Source organism: Aethalodelphis obliquidens, unplaced genomic scaffold (assembly GCF_003676395.1).
Source record: "Aethalodelphis obliquidens isolate GAN/ISIS:26980383/991018 unplaced genomic scaffold, ASM367639v1 scaffold6, whole genome shotgun sequence".
Lineage (NCBI taxonomy): Eukaryota > Metazoa > Chordata > Mammalia > Artiodactyla > Delphinidae > Aethalodelphis > Aethalodelphis obliquidens.
The window spans coordinates 33,999,143-34,016,558 of NW_020837950.1; positions in this window are offsets into that span (position 1 = coordinate 33,999,143).

A 17,416-nucleotide genomic window follows, 5' to 3' on the forward strand; every position below is an offset into this window, starting at 1 on the left:
GGAAGCAGGCTTGTGTGAACCCCAACATTTTATCTCGAGGACTCATTGTCAAAGATGGATCCAGGAACGCTGTTGAGACACTGGCTATATTGGCTTATTGGGCTGCCACAATCACAGACTGTGTGGCTTAAGACAACAGAAATTTATTCTCTTACAGTTCTGAAGGTTAGACATCAAGGTGTCAGCAGGGCCATGCTCCCTCCGAAGGCTCTCGGGAAGATTATTTCCTTGCCTTGTCCTAGCTTCTGGTAGCAGCCATCAATTCTTGGTGTTCTTTGGCTTCTAGACAGATCACTCCAATCTCTGCCTCCACATTCACAAGGTGTGTCTCTGTTTCTCTTCTCTTAAGCACACCAGTTACATTGGATTAAGGCCCACCTAATCCTGTATGACCTCATCTTAACTTAGTTACATCTGCAAAGACCCAATTTCCAAAGGTCACATCCACATGTACCAGGGCTTAGAACTCAAGCATATATTTTGGAGGGACACAATGCAACCCATAACACTGAGCCAGACACTGTGCTAGAAGCAGGCATGCAGAGATGAAGGAGTCATAGTTCTGCTTTGGAGCTAATATAGTCTAAGGGGTTAATGGTATGATTCGGAAAAATGAACAAGTAAAGAGCAAATAATGCAATCAGATTTAAAGTAGTTGCATTTGCAAAATGCATCTCCTTCCAGTAATCTGTTTGATTCCCTTAATTTTCATATTTAACTTTGTTTTATTTTCTTCCATCATTTATTGATTCCTGAGGTTGGTTACACATTAGTGAACTGAAGTTACAATTCAAATTGGTGACAATTGCCACTTCTAGGCAAGTACAACTCCTCAGGGCCTCAGTTTCCTCATCTGTGAAAGAATCAGTTGGACACACTATTGGTTCTTAACTCCAGTAACACACAGGAATCACTTGGGGAGAATTCAAAAACTACTAGTGACAGCTGGGTCCACCCTTAGGGATTCCAGCTCAGTTGTTCTGTACTGGGACCTGAGCATCAGTATTTTTTTAAAACCTCCCTAGATTATTCTAATATGCAGCCAGACCAAAGACTACAGATCTTTAAGGTCATTGGGACCTACCTGCTCTGCCAGTCTTGGGTTTTCATCAGTTATGTGCTTTCCCTCCCAGGTTAAATGTGTGCCAGTGGCTTCTGCTGGAGCTGAGTTCAAGCAGGACACCAGAGAGATTATCTTCCCATCTGTTAGCCCAATGCTGCTCCTTCCAGAACTTTTAACACCCAGACTTCATGAAAGCCTCCAAAGAAGCTGTCCACAATAAAATGCTCTGATGGGTGGGAGTTGGGGAGGGACCATCAGCAGGTCCAGAGAACAGATGCTGAGATATCAGCAACTGTGAATTAGCTGTTAATTGTGAACTGGCAACGCTGGCCCTTTGATGGGAGAAGCTTCAGTGACCATACAGATTACTCGGGCCAGCACTCTTCCTCCTTTCCTGGGTTTAGGAATCCAGGTGGTAGAAGAGCTTGGGAGAAAATGACTTGGTTGGTGGTCAGAAACTGGAGTGCTGATTATAGGTGAAAGGCTAGCAAAGGCATGGGAAGTTTAAAATTTTTTTAATCTATTTTTCTTTCTCATATCTGTAAGTCAGCCTGTTTCTAAGTAAGTTAAGAATGCCATCTTCATTGTTTGACCCAGCTGGGTTTAAATCCCCCTCCACCTTCCTTTAACTATGACCTTGGATAAATTATTTAACCTCTTTGGGTTTTGGGTTCTTCATCTTTTAAGTCGGTGCAAGCAGGGGAGCTTACATCATTAGATTGTCATGCTACATGTAAGGTTTACATGTGACGATGCATGTAAATTTCCTAGGGTGGTGCCCAGCACATAGAAACACCTAATCGACGTTTGCTGCTATTGAATTGTTTATCTAATTATTATCTCATGAGCCTTCTGATGAGAACAGAAACTAAAGGGCATTGATACCAAATATGCACCAGGTACTGGGTTAAACAATTACATATATAGAATTTCATTTAATATTTTTTATCAACATGTGAAGTAGGTATTATTATTTCCACTTTAAAGATGAGGAAACTGAGCCTCAGGGAGGTTAAATGTCAGACAAAGGTCACACAGTGGCATGTGGGTGGAGCCTGGTTTCGTAAGTCAGCCTGACTCCAATCAGACTTCCTCTCTCCACAGCATGGATACCTGGGGGAAACTGGGTTTATAGGAAACAGGGAAACCTGTAATGAAAGAAAGATTTCATAAAGAAACAGCTTTGAATGGTATGTGTGTGTGTGGGTGGTGGTGTTGATGGCTACTCCCAATCAGAGAGTTTAATGACAAACATCTTCAGTGAGATTTCAGGATCTACAAATGTGTGTTAAAGAGCTGGAAGGAGAATCCTCCTGAGGCATCTGATGGGATGTGAGAGACCCTTTGGATATCCAGCAATAAGTCTATGCCCTTCTCTGTGGCAGGCAGGGATCTTCCTAAATCAAATTCAGAAAACCAACAGGAATTTCTGGGAAGGAGAACAAAAATTAGCCTGGTAGGGCTGGGGACAGACTCTAAAAGAGCCTGGTTGGTCCCTGGAATCTAGTGATTTCTTATTAAAGTTAATTCCTTTTTCCCATCTACATTGTCCATCCTATGTGCCTTAGACAGACTTCTCCCTTCCCCGCCATTTTTTTTTTCTCTAGTAGGTTAATCAGGACCATCTCCATGGTGCCTGTCCCCAAACACAGCTTCTCACATTGCTGGGACAGAGAACCTGGAAATACTTGGTGTGGTCAGCAAAATAATGGCCCCCAAAGAAGTTCATGTCCTAATCCCTAGAACCTGTGAATTTGTTAGGTTACATGGCAAAGCACAATTAAGGTTGCAGATGGATTAAGTTTGCTAATCAGTTGACTTGAGAGAGAGAAAGAGAGAGAGCGTACCCTGGATTATCCAGGTAGGCACAATGTAATCACAAGGGTCCTTAAAAGTGGAAGAGGCTGCTGGGAGTGTGGGAAGGACTTGACCTGATGCCACTGACTTTAAAGATGGAAGTAGGGGCCCATGAGGTGAGGAAAGCTGACAGCAAGGAGACAGATTCTCCGCTAGAGCCTCCAGAAAGGAGTGTAGCCCTGCTGACATCTTGATTTTAGCCCAGTGAGACCTGTGTTGGATTTCTGACATACAGTACTGTAAGATGATAAATTTGTGCTGTTTAAAGCCACTAAGTTTGTATGAACTTGTTACAGCTGCAAGAGGAAACTAATATACTTGGCATTACACAGGGATGGAAGGGTAGGAAACTGATCAGAGAATTTGAATTGGGGGAGTGGAGTGTATACAGGTGACCCTGTATGGAGGCTCCATTCAAGCACAGGAGAACACAAAACAGGAAAAGTGTAACCAATATGTGCCAAAGTGGAGAGTAAAAATTCTACTAGGAGGATTAATTTGGGAAGGTGGAAGAGCATCGGTTTTGGAACCAAGTGATCTGGTTTTAAAATCTGACTCCATTATTTTAGCTCTGTGATCTGGGCAAGTTACTTAATCTCTCTGGGTCTGAGATTCTTCATCCATAAAATACCATATACAAGCTGCCTGAGTAAGATGCTCATCATCCGTTGATTATCTCTAAATTCAGAAATTAGCTGACTACAGAGTTGTTCTGAGGATTCAAAACCAGAGAGTTGCCCAGTGGTAGAAGTACTATAAATGGTGACTAATACCTTCTTCAAAAGCTACATGTCACCAAGCCTACTACAGTTCTATTTCTCTGAACTAAGCCATTGAACACACTTTAGAAAGGAATTATATAATTCGTGTTAATGCAGTATCATTTAGTAAAAACTTTAACTTGAGGAAGTGGAGTTTTGATGAGAAGGGAACATGTTGATTGAACCAAGAGTCAGGATCAGCCCTAAGAGACAAGATATTCTTTGCAGAAATACACTTCTGGATAAGCCTGTATCCCTTACGAATTTCAAGTTTACTCAATTGACTAACCAACCAAATCCCCAGTTATTATTTTTACTTTATAAATCTCCAATTATTATTTTTATTTTGACTTTATACCCAGTTATGATCTTGATGTGCAAGAATGGATGCATCAAAGTCAATCACCTATCCACCACTGCCTCCAAATCTGCTCATCTGTGCTTCTTTTATTTATTTATTTATTTATTTATTTATTTATTTATTTATGGCCTCGTTGGGTCTTCGTTGCTGTGTGCGGCTCTCTCTAGTTGCAGCGAGCAGGGGCTACTCTTCGCTGCGGTGCATGGGCTTCTCATTGTGGTGGCTTCTCTTGTTGTGGAGCACCGGCTCTAGGTGTGCGGACTTCAGTAGTTGCGGCACATGGGCTCAGCAGTTGTGGCTCATGGGCTCTAGAGCACAGGCTCAGTAGTTGTGATGCACGGGCCTAGTTGCTCCGTGACATGTGGGATCTTCCTGGATCAAGACTCGAACCCGTGACCCCTGCATTGGCAGGCGGATTCTTAACCACTGCGCCACCAGGGAAGTCCTCATATATGCTTCTAATTTTAGTGAGTGGCATCATCTTCTGTCCAATCACCCATGCTGGAAACCTGGGAGTCACCAGTTCCCACCTCCTTATCAACCTTTTTACTCAGTCTCTCCTCTCTGTCACCACTTCATCATCATTTTTTTTTTTTTTTACCTAGAAGAAGAAATGGTGCTGCAGTTTCTCTTCCTTCCCAATCTTGTCTCATCCCTGCTCTAATCTAGTTTCAACCCACCCCTCAGTCTAACCTTTCTAAATTAACAGTCTGATTTTTATTTTCTTAAAATCTTTCAATGGCTCTTTGTTGACCATGGGTTGTATGGATTGGATTGTGTCTCTCTCAAATTCATATGTTGAAACCCTAACCCTCAATGTGACTGTCTTTCAAGATAGGGATTTTAGGAGTTAGTTAAGATAAAATGAGATCATACGGGTGGTGCTCAGATCTGATAGGGCTGATGACTTTATGAGAAGAGACACCAGAGAGCTATTTCTCTCTGCCACGTGAAGACACAGGGAGAAGGTGGCCATCTGCAAGCCAGGAACAGGGTTCTCACTAGGAACAGACCCACTGGACCTTGACTGGGGGCTTCTGGCCTCCAGAACTCTGAGAAAATACACTTCTGTTGTTTAAGCCATCCAGTCTGTGGTATTTTTTTATAACAATCTGAGCAGACCAATACAATGAGACAGTCTGAACACATCAGAATGGCATTTAAGGCTCTTTTCCTTTTAATTATTGTTTACCTGACAGGTAATCCACAGCCCTTTACCCACTCGTAATGGGGGTTCCTGACCCACCATGCTCTTTGGGGCATATGTCCTTCCCTCTGCTAGGAATAGCCTGGCTGGTTCTCATTCATCCTTCATTTATTCCTTTAGTGAATGTGGTTCAAAGTCCATTTTGTGTTTTTGTAGTACTTGAGACAAAGTCTGTCTCACTGCAATAAAATGTATTACAATTATTCCTTACCCTATCTACTCCCCGCAGTTGACAAATGGAGCGAGAGATAGAGAGAAGGATTCTGTCTTGTTCATCTTTGTAATGTCCGAGAAACAGCACAGATCCTGGCACCTTGTAGATTTTGCAAAAATATGTGTCGGATAGATAATTCAGTGAATGAATGACACACAAAACAAAGCCTCCATTGCTCTTAGGATAAATCCCGAGGTCCTTCACATGCTCTATATACCTTTCTAGCCTTGTTTAATTCTGCCTCTTCTTGGCACCAGCCATGGGATCCACCTGCCATTCCAGGCTGCCTCCTGTCTCAGAACCTTTATACATTAGCTCCCCTCTGCCTGGAAGGTGATCCCAGCTCTAACCAATTTTAAAACAGTGAGTAAGTGCTCATCCTTTAACTTATAGCTAAATGACCCCTAGGTAAGGTTGTCTTGCCCCCTAGACACAATCACTTCCCCTAACCTTGGTTCACATACCACAATTCTATATTTTTCCTGATACTAAATCCTGTGTGCTTGTGTGATTATTGAATTAGAGTTGGACCTCTTGACTATCCAATAAGGTCTTTGAGAGCAGGGAGGTTTTGTTTGCTTGCTTGTGTGTTCTGTTTTCAGCTCTCTCTCCCTAGGACTGAGAATGGTGCCCGGCGCAGAGCAGGATCTCATAATAATACCATGAGGTAGTAGATAATTGAGTGCTATGTGAGTTGTAAGATACAAATCAGATTCTACTTTTTGCCCTTTTTTCTCATTCAATGAATGAATTTCATTCATTCAAAGTTATCTAATCACTGATCAGAACAAATCAGACCTTATCTCTAGCTTCACCTTTGCATCCCTTGGTTTCTGTCCATGCTTGAACAAAGGCTACAGTGTTCAGGCTGCCAATGAGCAGATTTAAATGTGAAGGCCACTCATGCAGATCCAGAACACTGCAGAACTAATAGGTGAGGGGGCCCTCAGGAGCTTGTTATCAAGAAGACCCGGAGGAGCTAGAGCTTGTGCTTTGCCTTGAAGGGTGGACAAAGCTGGACTGCAGAGAAGGGAGGTGTTAGGGGAGAGCAATTTTGCATCACTGGTCAATTCTGAACCTGCCATAGCTTGGTGGTTAGGAATCTTGGTTCTGGAATCTGACTTCTTGGGTTCAAATCCTGGTTCTACCATTTATTGGCAGAGAGCCCCAGGCAAACTCATTAACCTCTCTGTGCCTCAGTTTTCTCACCTGTTGAAATGGAGGTTAGGGATAGTCCCTATCTAATAGGGTTGTTAGGAGGATTAAATAGGTTAAAAAATGTAATGGGCTTAGCAAAGTGCCTGGCACATAGGATGCATTCAGGAATGGTTATTGGCTACTAGCTAGCATTAGCTGCTCTTGGTGTTTTTAATCCATGTAGAGAAAAATCCATTATTATATCACTCCTGATCTCCTCCCCCAAGAGGAGAGGAGTAACTCAACTCATTGGAGAGTTTAGAGGGGTAAAATGGCCATGTGTAGAAGCTTCTCTGTCTCTTAGGGGCTTCGTGGGGGACACGTATTTGACCCAGTTCCTCCAGAATCAGATTTGCCCTTGCTCAGAGCTATATGGCTGGTGGGTAATTCTGACCAATTCTGGAACTCAGGGTTAGGAAGTTCAAATGTCTGGGGATATAAACTAAGTTATCTAATATCAGCTTAAGAGTGGTCAAACTTTGACCACATCTACCTGCCTTCTTTCTTTTATTTCTCCATTGATGGAACTTAAACAAGAAAGAGGATAGCTGTTTATTGGTTCCTCTTAAAGACCCTAGATAGGATCACATTTAAGTTGAGTAGAAAAGCACATGACAATGAATGTCAGGGGTTTTAGTAACCCAAGAGCAGAAGATTCAAGCTGAGAACCTGGGAGAACCCAAACAAACATCAGTGTCCTTTGGGATGGTCAGTGGGAACTGTAAACCAGTATAGCCTACGCAGTCATGGGTGTGATTTCCTCGGTTTATGGGCACCCAGACTAAGCTAATCCCCAGCCTAGCAGCTGGGGGTACAAATGTTGAAACTCAAAGTGTCGTGGCATCTATTTCTATCTATAGAGGACGTGTTATGAGCTCAGGCACCCAGCAGTGACTCACTTCAATGTGTAGAATATGTGTGGAACCCAAAGGTGTGGCATGAAGCACAAAGAACTCAGAACACAGAGTGGTCAGATCAGAGAGACAGATACAGTCAGTGGGCTACAAGGCCATGCAAACAGAACAGACATTCTCGGGCCAAGGGACAATTACGGGCAGATATTTGTTGAGCATTGTGTGGACCAAGCTACTTAATCCAATTGTTTAAGATGACTTGTAAACTAAACTGGGAGCAAACATACAGACAAAAACTGGGAGTATGGGTCTTGAAACCAGGAAAGGACACCACAGGTCACATGGCCACAGCAGTATGAGATCACAGAAAGGGACCAGCAGAACTCGGTCAATGCAAAGTGGAAAAGCAATTCGGTCTCAGTCAGAACAGATACTCTTCTCTCTGTCACACCTGGCTAAATATTTTAATGAGTGGTAATCAGAAATAAATGTTAGACCACATTGTAGGTAATCAGTAGTTTGGAGTGAATAATGTTGCTTAAGCCACCTGTTTAGTGAAACAGATTTATTTGTACCTTACACCACAGTGTAGATTTAGATGATTCTTAAGTAAACCTGTGCTGTTGTTATAATATCTGTGTCAAAGGATCCATATAGATACATGTGTCTAGAACTGTGTAGACCCCACTTAACTATTTTGACCAGGTGACTGGCAGGCAGTGTGGGCAAAATCATCTGAGCAGACCATTTTTGTGAATATCTTTTCATAGTGCTGTCTTTTAGTCTATGAATCCTATTTCTAAACAAATCAATTAAGGTTCTTATCACAGAGGTTTTTTTGATCAAATGTTCAAATATCACTGGAAATAGTAGCAACAGTGTAGCTGATGGGAGGACTGGAAGGAGAGACAAATCCAGTTATTTAAAATAAATAATCCTGCTTAATTTCCTTCCTTCCTTTTCTGTTTATCTTGCTTGTTTTTCCACTTTCTTCTTCCCTTCCTCTATTCCTGCCCATCACCCAAGGCATTGCAAGTCGGGTTCCCTGGGAAACCAATTCTGAAAAATAGTTGAACACTCAGGATGTTTATTGAAGCATTGTCTTGGGATGAACACCTGGGGGAGGGAGAGGAAGGAAGCAGGACTGGGTATGGGGAGGAGCTGAGCTGTGATGCAGGACTGACAGCCTCATCCAACCCCATGAGGGCCTCTGGAGCTAGAATGGCTCTTTGGAGTCGTCCTGATTTAGGATAAGATGGCAGGGAGTTTTTGTATTCACATATTGACCCATCATTGGATGTGGGGCTCCCAGGAAGGAGTGTAACCTTGATTGAGGGAACATCTCTGCACCCAGGACAACCCTGAGGGGGCAGATAGCTACAGGTGTCTGTGCCTGTCACTCTCAGTCTGGGACAGCAATTGAAGGGGCATCCGGGCAGGATGTGACAGTGTCCACCACATAGGGCCTCTGTAGGATATTTGAAGAAGACTAACCTAACATTGGTAACTAAAACTGACATAAGGGAGATGGAGAAAGTACTGGAATCAAGAAGGTTAACCATAAATCACTGCAAGAATTTAGGAATGAGGTGGTAAGAATTAGAACAGGAAGGAAGGGAAAGTTAACAGACGGATGCAAATCCACTGCAAAATGGCAAATAAGACAGTCTTTCTGCACAATGAATATAGACAACAAGGTCACCAAAAACCAGACCTCTGACTTGTATCTTCAGTGCACATTTAAATCTAATTTTCTTGATGGGAAACTTCTCCCAGAAGCAACACAAGCAGTAGGCACAATACACAGAATATATTACTTTTAGTCTTCTTTTCCTCAATCAGCTCTTGAGGCAGCTTTGTATATTGTAGAATGGCAAGAACTGAGTTTAAATTTTCTCTCTGATGAGTCTTTTATGTTTGATTCTGGTCAATGTTTTTAATCTTTCTGAACCCTGGCTTCCTCATCTGTAAAATGGGAACAATGTTATCTATACTTCTCAAGGTTGTTACAAGATTAGGAAGAAGATAACGGACTATCATTTTTTTTTAACATTGTTATTGGAGTATAATTACAATGTTGTTTTAGTTTCTGCTGTATAGCAAAGTGAATCAATTATATGTATACATATATCCCCATATGCCCTCCCTCTTGCATTTCCCTGCCACCCTCCCTATCCCAACCTTCTAAGTGGTCACAAAGCACTGAGCTGATCTCCCTGTACTATGTGGCTGCTTCCCACTAGCTATCTATTTTATATTTGGTAGTATATATATGTCGATTCTACTCTCTCACTTCGTCCCAGCTTACCCTTCCCCTCCCCATGTCCACAAGTCCATTCTCTACATCTGCGTCTTTATTACTGTCCTGCTCCTAGGTTCATCAGAAACTTTTTTTTTTAGATGCCATATAAATGTGTTAGCATACGGTATTTGTTTTTCTTTTTCTGACTTACTTCATTCTGTATGACAGACTGTAGGTCCAACCACCTCACTACAAATAACTCAATTTCATTTCTTTTTATGGCTCAGTAGTATTCCATTGTATATATTTGCCAAATCTTCTTTATCCATTTATCTGTCGATGGACACTTAGGTTGCTTCTATGTCCTGGCTATTGTATATAAACAATAAACGTTGCAATAAACACTGCAATAAACATTGAGGTACATGACTCTTTTTGAATTATAGTTTTCTCAGGGTATATGCCCAGTAGTGGGATTGCTGGTTGTATGGTAGTTCTATTTTTAGTTTTTTAAGAAACCTCCATACTGTTCTCCATAGTGGCTGTATCAATTCACGTTCCCATCCGCAGTGCAAGAGGGTTCCCTTTTCTCCACACCCTCTCCAGCATTTATTGTTTGCAGGTTTTTTGATGATGGCCATTCTGACCTGTGTGAGATGACACCTCACAGTAGTTTTGATTTACATTTCTCTAATAATTAGTGATATTGAGCATCCTTTCATGTGTTTGTTGGCAATCTGTATATCTTCTTTGAAGAAATGTCTATTTAGGTCTTCTGCCCATTTTTGGATTAGATTGTTTGTTTTTTGATATTGAGCTGCATGAGCTGCTTGTATATTTGGGAGATTAATCCTTTGTCAGTTGTTTCATTTGCAAATATTTTCTCCCATTCTGAGGGTTGTCTTTACATCTTGTTTATGGTTTCCTTTGCTGTGCAAAAGCTTTTGTTTCATTAGGTCCATTTGTTTATTTTTATTTCCATTTCTCTAGGAGGTGGGTCCAAAAGGATCTTGCTATAATTTATGTCATAGAGTGTTCCGCCTATGTTTTCCTCTAAGCGTTTTCTAGTGTCTGGCCTTACCTTTAGGTCTTTACTCCATTTTAAGTTTATTTTTGTATATAGTGTTAGGGAGTGTTCTAATTTCATTCTTTTACGTGTAGCTGTCCAGTTTTCCCAGCACCACTTATAGAAGAGGCTGTCTTTTCTCCATTGTATATTCTTGCTTCCTTTATCAAAGAAAAGGTGACCATATGTGCGTGGGTTTATGTCTGAGCTTTCTATCCTGTTCCATGATCTATATTTCTGTTTTTGTGCCAGTACCATACTGTCTTGATTACTTTAGCTTTGTAATATAGTCTGAAGTCAGGGAGCCTGATTCGTCCAGCTCTGTTTTTCTTTCTCAAGATTGCTTTGGCTATTCAGGGTCTTTTGTGTTTCCATACAAATTGTGAAATTTTTTGTTCTAGTTCTGTGAAAAATGCCATTGGTACTTTGATAGGGATTGCCTTGATCTGTAGATTGCTTTGGTAGTAGAGTCATTTTCACATTGTTGATTTCTCCAGTCCAAGAACATGGTATATCTCTCCATCTGTATGTATCATCTTTAATTTCTTTCATCAGTGTCTTATAGTTTTTTGCTTACAGGAGTTTTGTCTCCATAGGTAGATTTATTCCTAGGTATTTTATTCTTTTTGTTTTGAGGGTAAAGGGGATTCTCTATGTATAGTATCATGTCATCTGCAAACAGTGACAGCTTTACTTCTTCTTTTCCAATTTGGATTCCTTTTATTTCTTTTTCTTCTCTGATTGCTGTGGCTAAAACTTCCAAAACTATGTTGAATAATAGTGGTGAGAGTGGGCAACCTTGTCTTGTTCTGGATCTCCGTGGAAATGGTTTCAGTTTTTCACCATTGAGAACAATATTGGCTGTGGATTTGTTATATATCACCTTTATTATGTTGAGGTAAGTTCCCTCTAGGCCTACTTCTGGAGGGTTTTTATCATAAATGGGTTTTGACCTTTGTCAAAAGGTTTACCTGCATCTATTGGGATTATCACATGGTTTTTATCCTTCAATTTGTTAATATGGGGTACCACATTGATTGATTTGTGTATAATGAAGAATCCTTGCATTCCTGGGATGAACCCTGCTTGATCATGGTGTATGATCCTCTTAATGTTCTGTTGGCTTCTCTATTTGTTAGTATTTTGTTGAGGATTTTTGCATCTCTGTTCATCAGTGATACTGGCCTGTAGTTTTCTTTCTTTGGGACATCTTTGTCTGGTTTTGGTATCAGGGTGATGGTGACCTCATAGAATGAGCTTGGGAGTGTTCCTCCCTCTGCTATATTTGGAAGAGTTTGAGAAGGATAGGTGTTAGCTCTTCTCTAAATGTTTGATAGAATTCTCCTGTGAAGCCATCTGGTCCTGGGCTTTTGTTTGTTGGAAGATTTTTAATCACCATTTCAATTTCAGTGCTTGTGATTGTTCTGTATATATTTTCTATTTCTTCCTGGTTCAGTCTTGGAAGGTTGTGCTTTTCTAAGAAATTGTCCGTTTCTTCCATGTTGTCCACTTTATTGGCATATAGTTGCTTGTAGTAATCTCTCATGATCCTTTGTATTTCTGCAGTGTCAGTTGTTCTTTTTCATTTCTAATTCTGTTGATTTGAGTCTTCTCCCTTTTTTTTCTTGATGAGTCTGGCCAGTGGTTTATCAATTTTGTTTATCTTCTCATAGATCCAGCATTTAGTTTTATTAATCTTTGTTAACATTTCCTTCATTTTTTTTCCCCATTTATTTCTGATCTCATCTTTATTATTTCTTTCCTTCTGCTAACTTTGGGGTTTTTTTTGTTTCCCCCTTCTTTCTCTAATTGCTTTAGGTGTAAGTTTAGGTTGTTTATTTGAGATTTTTCTTGTTTCTTGAGGTAGGATGTATTGTCATAAACTTCCCTCTTAGAACTCTTTTGCTGCATCCCATAGGTTTTGGGTCATCATGTTTTCATTGTCATTTTTTTCTAGGTATATTTTTATTTCCTCTTTGACTTCTTCAGTAATCTCTTGGTTATTTAGTAGTGGGTTGTTTAGCCTCCATGTGTTTGTATTTTTTACCATTTTTTTCCTGTAATTGATATCTAGTCTCATAGCATTGTGTTCAGAAAAGATACTTGATACAATTTCAATTTTCTTAAATTTACCAAGGGTTGATTTGTGACCCAAGATATTATCTATCCTGAAGAATGTTCCATGAGCACTTGAGAAGAAAGTGTATTCTGTTGTTTTTGGATGGAATGTCCTATAAATATCAATTAAGTCCATCTTGTTTAATGTGTCATTTAAAGCTTGTGTTTCCTTATTTATTTTCATTTTGGATAATCTGTCCATTGGTGAAAGTGGGGTGCTAAAGTCCCTTACTATTATTGTGTTATTGTCGATTTCCCCTTTTATGGCTGTTAGCATTTGCCTTATGTATTGAGGTGCTCCTATGTTTGGTGCATAAATGTTTAAAATTTTTATATCTTTTTCTTGGATTGATCCCTTGATCATTTTGTAGTGTCCTTCTTTGTCTCTTGTAATAATCTTTATTTTAAAGTCTATTTTGTCTGATATGAGAATTACTACTCCAGATTTCTTTTCTTATTTTCATGGAATAGCTTTTTCCATCCCCTCACTTTCAGTCTGTATGTGTCCCTAGGTCTGAAATGGATCTCTTATAGACAGCATACATACGGGTCTTGTTTTTGTATCCATTCAGCCAGTCTATGTCTTTTGGTTGGAGCATTTAATCCATTTACATTTAAGTTAATTATCAATATGTATGTTCCTATTACCATTTTCTTAATTGTTTTGGGTTTATTGTCATAGGTCATTTCCTTCTCTTGTGTTTCCTGCCTAGAAAAGTTCCTTTAGCATTTGTTGGAAAGCTGGTTTCGTGGTGCTGAATTCTCTTATCCTTTGCTTGTCTGAAAAGCTTTTAATTCTCCATCAAATCTGAATAAGGTCCTTGCTGGGTAGAATAATATTGGTTGTATGTTTTTCCCCTTCATCAGTTTATATACATCCTGCCACTCCCTTCTGGCTTGCAGAGTTTCTGCTGAAAGATCAGCTGTTAACCTTATGGGGATTCCCTTGTATGTTATTTGTTGTTTTTCCTTTGCTGCTTTTAATATGTTTTCTTTGTATTTAATATTTGATAGTTTGATTAATATGTGTCTTGGCCTGTTTCTTCTTGGATTTATCCTGTATGGGACTCTCTGCACTTCCTGGACTTGATTGACTATTTCCTTTACCATATTAGGGTAGTTTTCAATTATGATCAGTTCAAATATTTTCTCAAACCCTTTAGTTTTCTCTTTTTCTTCTGGTACCCCTATAATTCAAATATTGGTGCATTTCATGTTGTCCCAGAGGTCTCTGAGACTGTTCTCAATTCTCTTCAATCTGTTTTCTTTGTTCTGCTCTGTAGTAGTTATTTCCACTATTTTATTTTCCAGGTCACTTGTCTGTTCTTCTGCCCCCATTATTCTGCTATTGATTCTGTCTAGAGAATTTTTAATCTCATTTGTTGTGTTATTCATCATTTTTTGTTTGCTTTTTAGTTCTTCTCGTCTGTATTAAATTTTTCTTGTATTTTTTCCATTCTAATTTCAAAATTTTGGATCATCTTTACTATCATTACTCTGAATTCTTTTTCATTTAGACTTCTTATTTCCTCTTCATTTGTTTGGTCTTTGAGTTTTTACTTTTCTTCTTCTTCTACTGCATATTTCTGTGTCTTCTCATTTTGCTTAACTTATTGTGTTTGGGGTCTCCTTTTTGCATGCTGCAGATTCATAGTTCCCGTTGTTTTTGGAGTCTTCCTCCAGTGGGTAAGTTTAGTTCAGTGGGTTGTGTAGGCTTCCTCGTAGAGGGGACTGGTGCATGTGTTCTGGTGGATGAGGCTGGATCTTGTCTTTCTGGTGGCAGGACAGCGGCTGGTGGTGTGTTTTGGGGTGTCTGTGAACTTAGTATGACTTTAGGCAGCCTGTCTGCTAATGCGTGGGGTTGTGTTCCTGTCTTGCTGGTTGTTTGGCATGGAGTGACCAGCACTGGAGCTTGCTGGTCTTTGAGTGCCGCTGGATATTAGCATTGAGACAGAGATCTCTGGGAGAGCTCTCGCCAATAGATATTACGTGGGGCCGGGAGGTCTCTGCTTGTCCAATGTCCTTAACTAACTCTCCCACCTCAGAGGCTCAGGCCTGACACCAGGCCAGAACACCAAACCCTGTCAGCCACATGGTTCAGAAGAAAAGAGAGAAAAGAAAGAAAGAAAGAAAAATAAATAAAGGTAAAAAGTTATTAAAATAAAAAATTATTTAAAAAGTAATAAAAAAAAGAGAGCAACCAAACCAATAAACAAATCCACCAATGATAACAAGTGCTAAAAACTATACTAAGATAAACATAAAAATCAGAAACTAGCCAGTCTCAAACAGCAAACCCCAAGTCTACAGTTGCTCCCAAATCCACCACCTCAATTTTGGGATGATTCATTTTCTTTTCAGGTATTTATGTCCACAGATGCAGGGTACATCAAGTTAATTGTGGAGATTTAATCTGCTGCTCCTGAAGCTGTATGGAGAAATTTTCCTTTGTCTTCTTTGTTCATACATCTCCTGGGGTTCATCTTTGGATTTTGCCCCACCTCTGCATGTAGGTCTCCCTCTGGTGTCTGTTCTTTGCCCAGAGAGGAGGAGGTTAAAGGAGCGGCTGATTAGGGGGCTCTGGCTTACTCAGGCCAGGGGCAGGGAGGGGTGTGGAATGCAGGGCAGGCCTGTGGCAGCACAGGCTGCCGTGATGTTGCAACAGCCTGGGGTCCTCCATGTGTTCTCCTGGGAAAGTTGTCCCTGGATCACAGGACCCTGGCAGTGGCCGGCTGCATAGGCTCCTGTGAGGGGAGGTGTGGATAGTGACCTGTGCTTGCACACAGGCTTTTTGGTGGCTGCAGCAGCAGTCTTAGCATTTCATGCCCGCCTCTGGTGTCCACACTGATAGCCATGGCTTGTGCCCCTTTCTGAAGCTCATTGAGGTGGTGCTCTGAATCTCCTCTCCTTGCGCACCCTGAAACAATGGTCTCTTGACTCTTAGGCAGTTCCAGACTTTTTCCCGGACTCCCTCCCAGTTAGCTGTGGTGCGCTAGCCCTCTTCAGGCTATGTTCATGCAGCCAACCCCAGTCCTGTCCCTGGGATCTGAACCCAGAGCCTCAGCTTCCAGCCCCTACCTGCCCTGGCAGGTGAGCAGACAAGCCTTCTCAGGCTAGTGAGTGCTGGTTGGCACCAATTCTCTGTGTGGGAATCTCTCTGCCTTGCCCTCTGCACCCCTGTTGCTGCGCTCTCCTCTGTGGCTACAAAGCTTCCCCTACCCCCCCACCCCATTTCCATCAGTGAAGGGACTTCATAGTGTGTGGAAACTTTTCCTCCTTCACAGCTCCCTCCTAGAGGTGCAGGTCCCATCCCTATTCTTTTGTCTCTGTTTTTTCTTTTTTCTTTTGTCCTATCCAGGTATGTGGTAAGTTTCTTGCCTTTTGGGAGGTCTGAGGTCTTCTGCCAGCGTTCAGCAGGTGTTCTGTAGGAGTTGTTCCACATGTAGATGTATTTCTGATGTATTTGTGGGGAGGAAGGTGGTCTCCACGTCTTACTCCTCTGCTATCTTGAAGGTCCTCTCAGACTATTTCTTCAACAAAGTCAGTTTTCTTCTCATGATAAAGGAGACTAGATTGAACATTCTAGGCTGCCCATTGGACCCAATTTTGAAAGAGAATATTGTGGGAGAATTGTCTTTTCCCAGCTTTCATGTGCAGAAAAATAATATTAAAAAAACCTTCTGGTTTTAAAGTGAAATAAATACATGAAACATTCATCTTTCAGTTCAGATCTAACCTGTTGAAAACTGCCTGGACCAAAATTTTATGTCTGAGCTACAGCCCCAGAAAATAACATTCTAAGTTTGAAGTTCTTAACCAACCTTCACATTACAGCCCTATTTAAAGGAACATTTTAAGTCTACCATGAAGTGGCGTTTGAGTTGATGAAGTTTTGCTGAAGGAGAAAAGAAGAAAGCAGGTATCAAGATTTGTGTTTTGTTTTCATAACTTCCCATCTGGTGAAAACTAGAAGTGATCTCTCATAGAGAATGTAATATGAACATGTTGGGTGGATCTCAATTCTGCAATGTCCGAGACCCCACCATGTGGAGGCCCCCTGCTCATACAGATGTTACACCTTTAGCAGGGATCCTATCCTGAAAGGTTACATCAGATGAGGAAACCTCCATGAAAATGTACTTTCCTCTAATACACCAAGTGGAAGGGATGGGGTCTGACCCAATTTATCCATTAGACACCCGAAGTAGAGAGTTTGGGACCTGTGAGTTTTTCATGAGTTTAAATAAAAATGTCTGATATCTGAAAGAAATAGCGCCTCCAAAATGCAAGAAGAAAACTTCAAAATGAATATATGCTAAGTTGAATGTTTATAAAACTTTACATTATGTCAGCTGGCTTACTCAACATACACATATACACAATACTATATATATAATATGTATATATATATAATGTGTATATATATATGTATATATATATATATATATATATATATATATATATATATATATATAT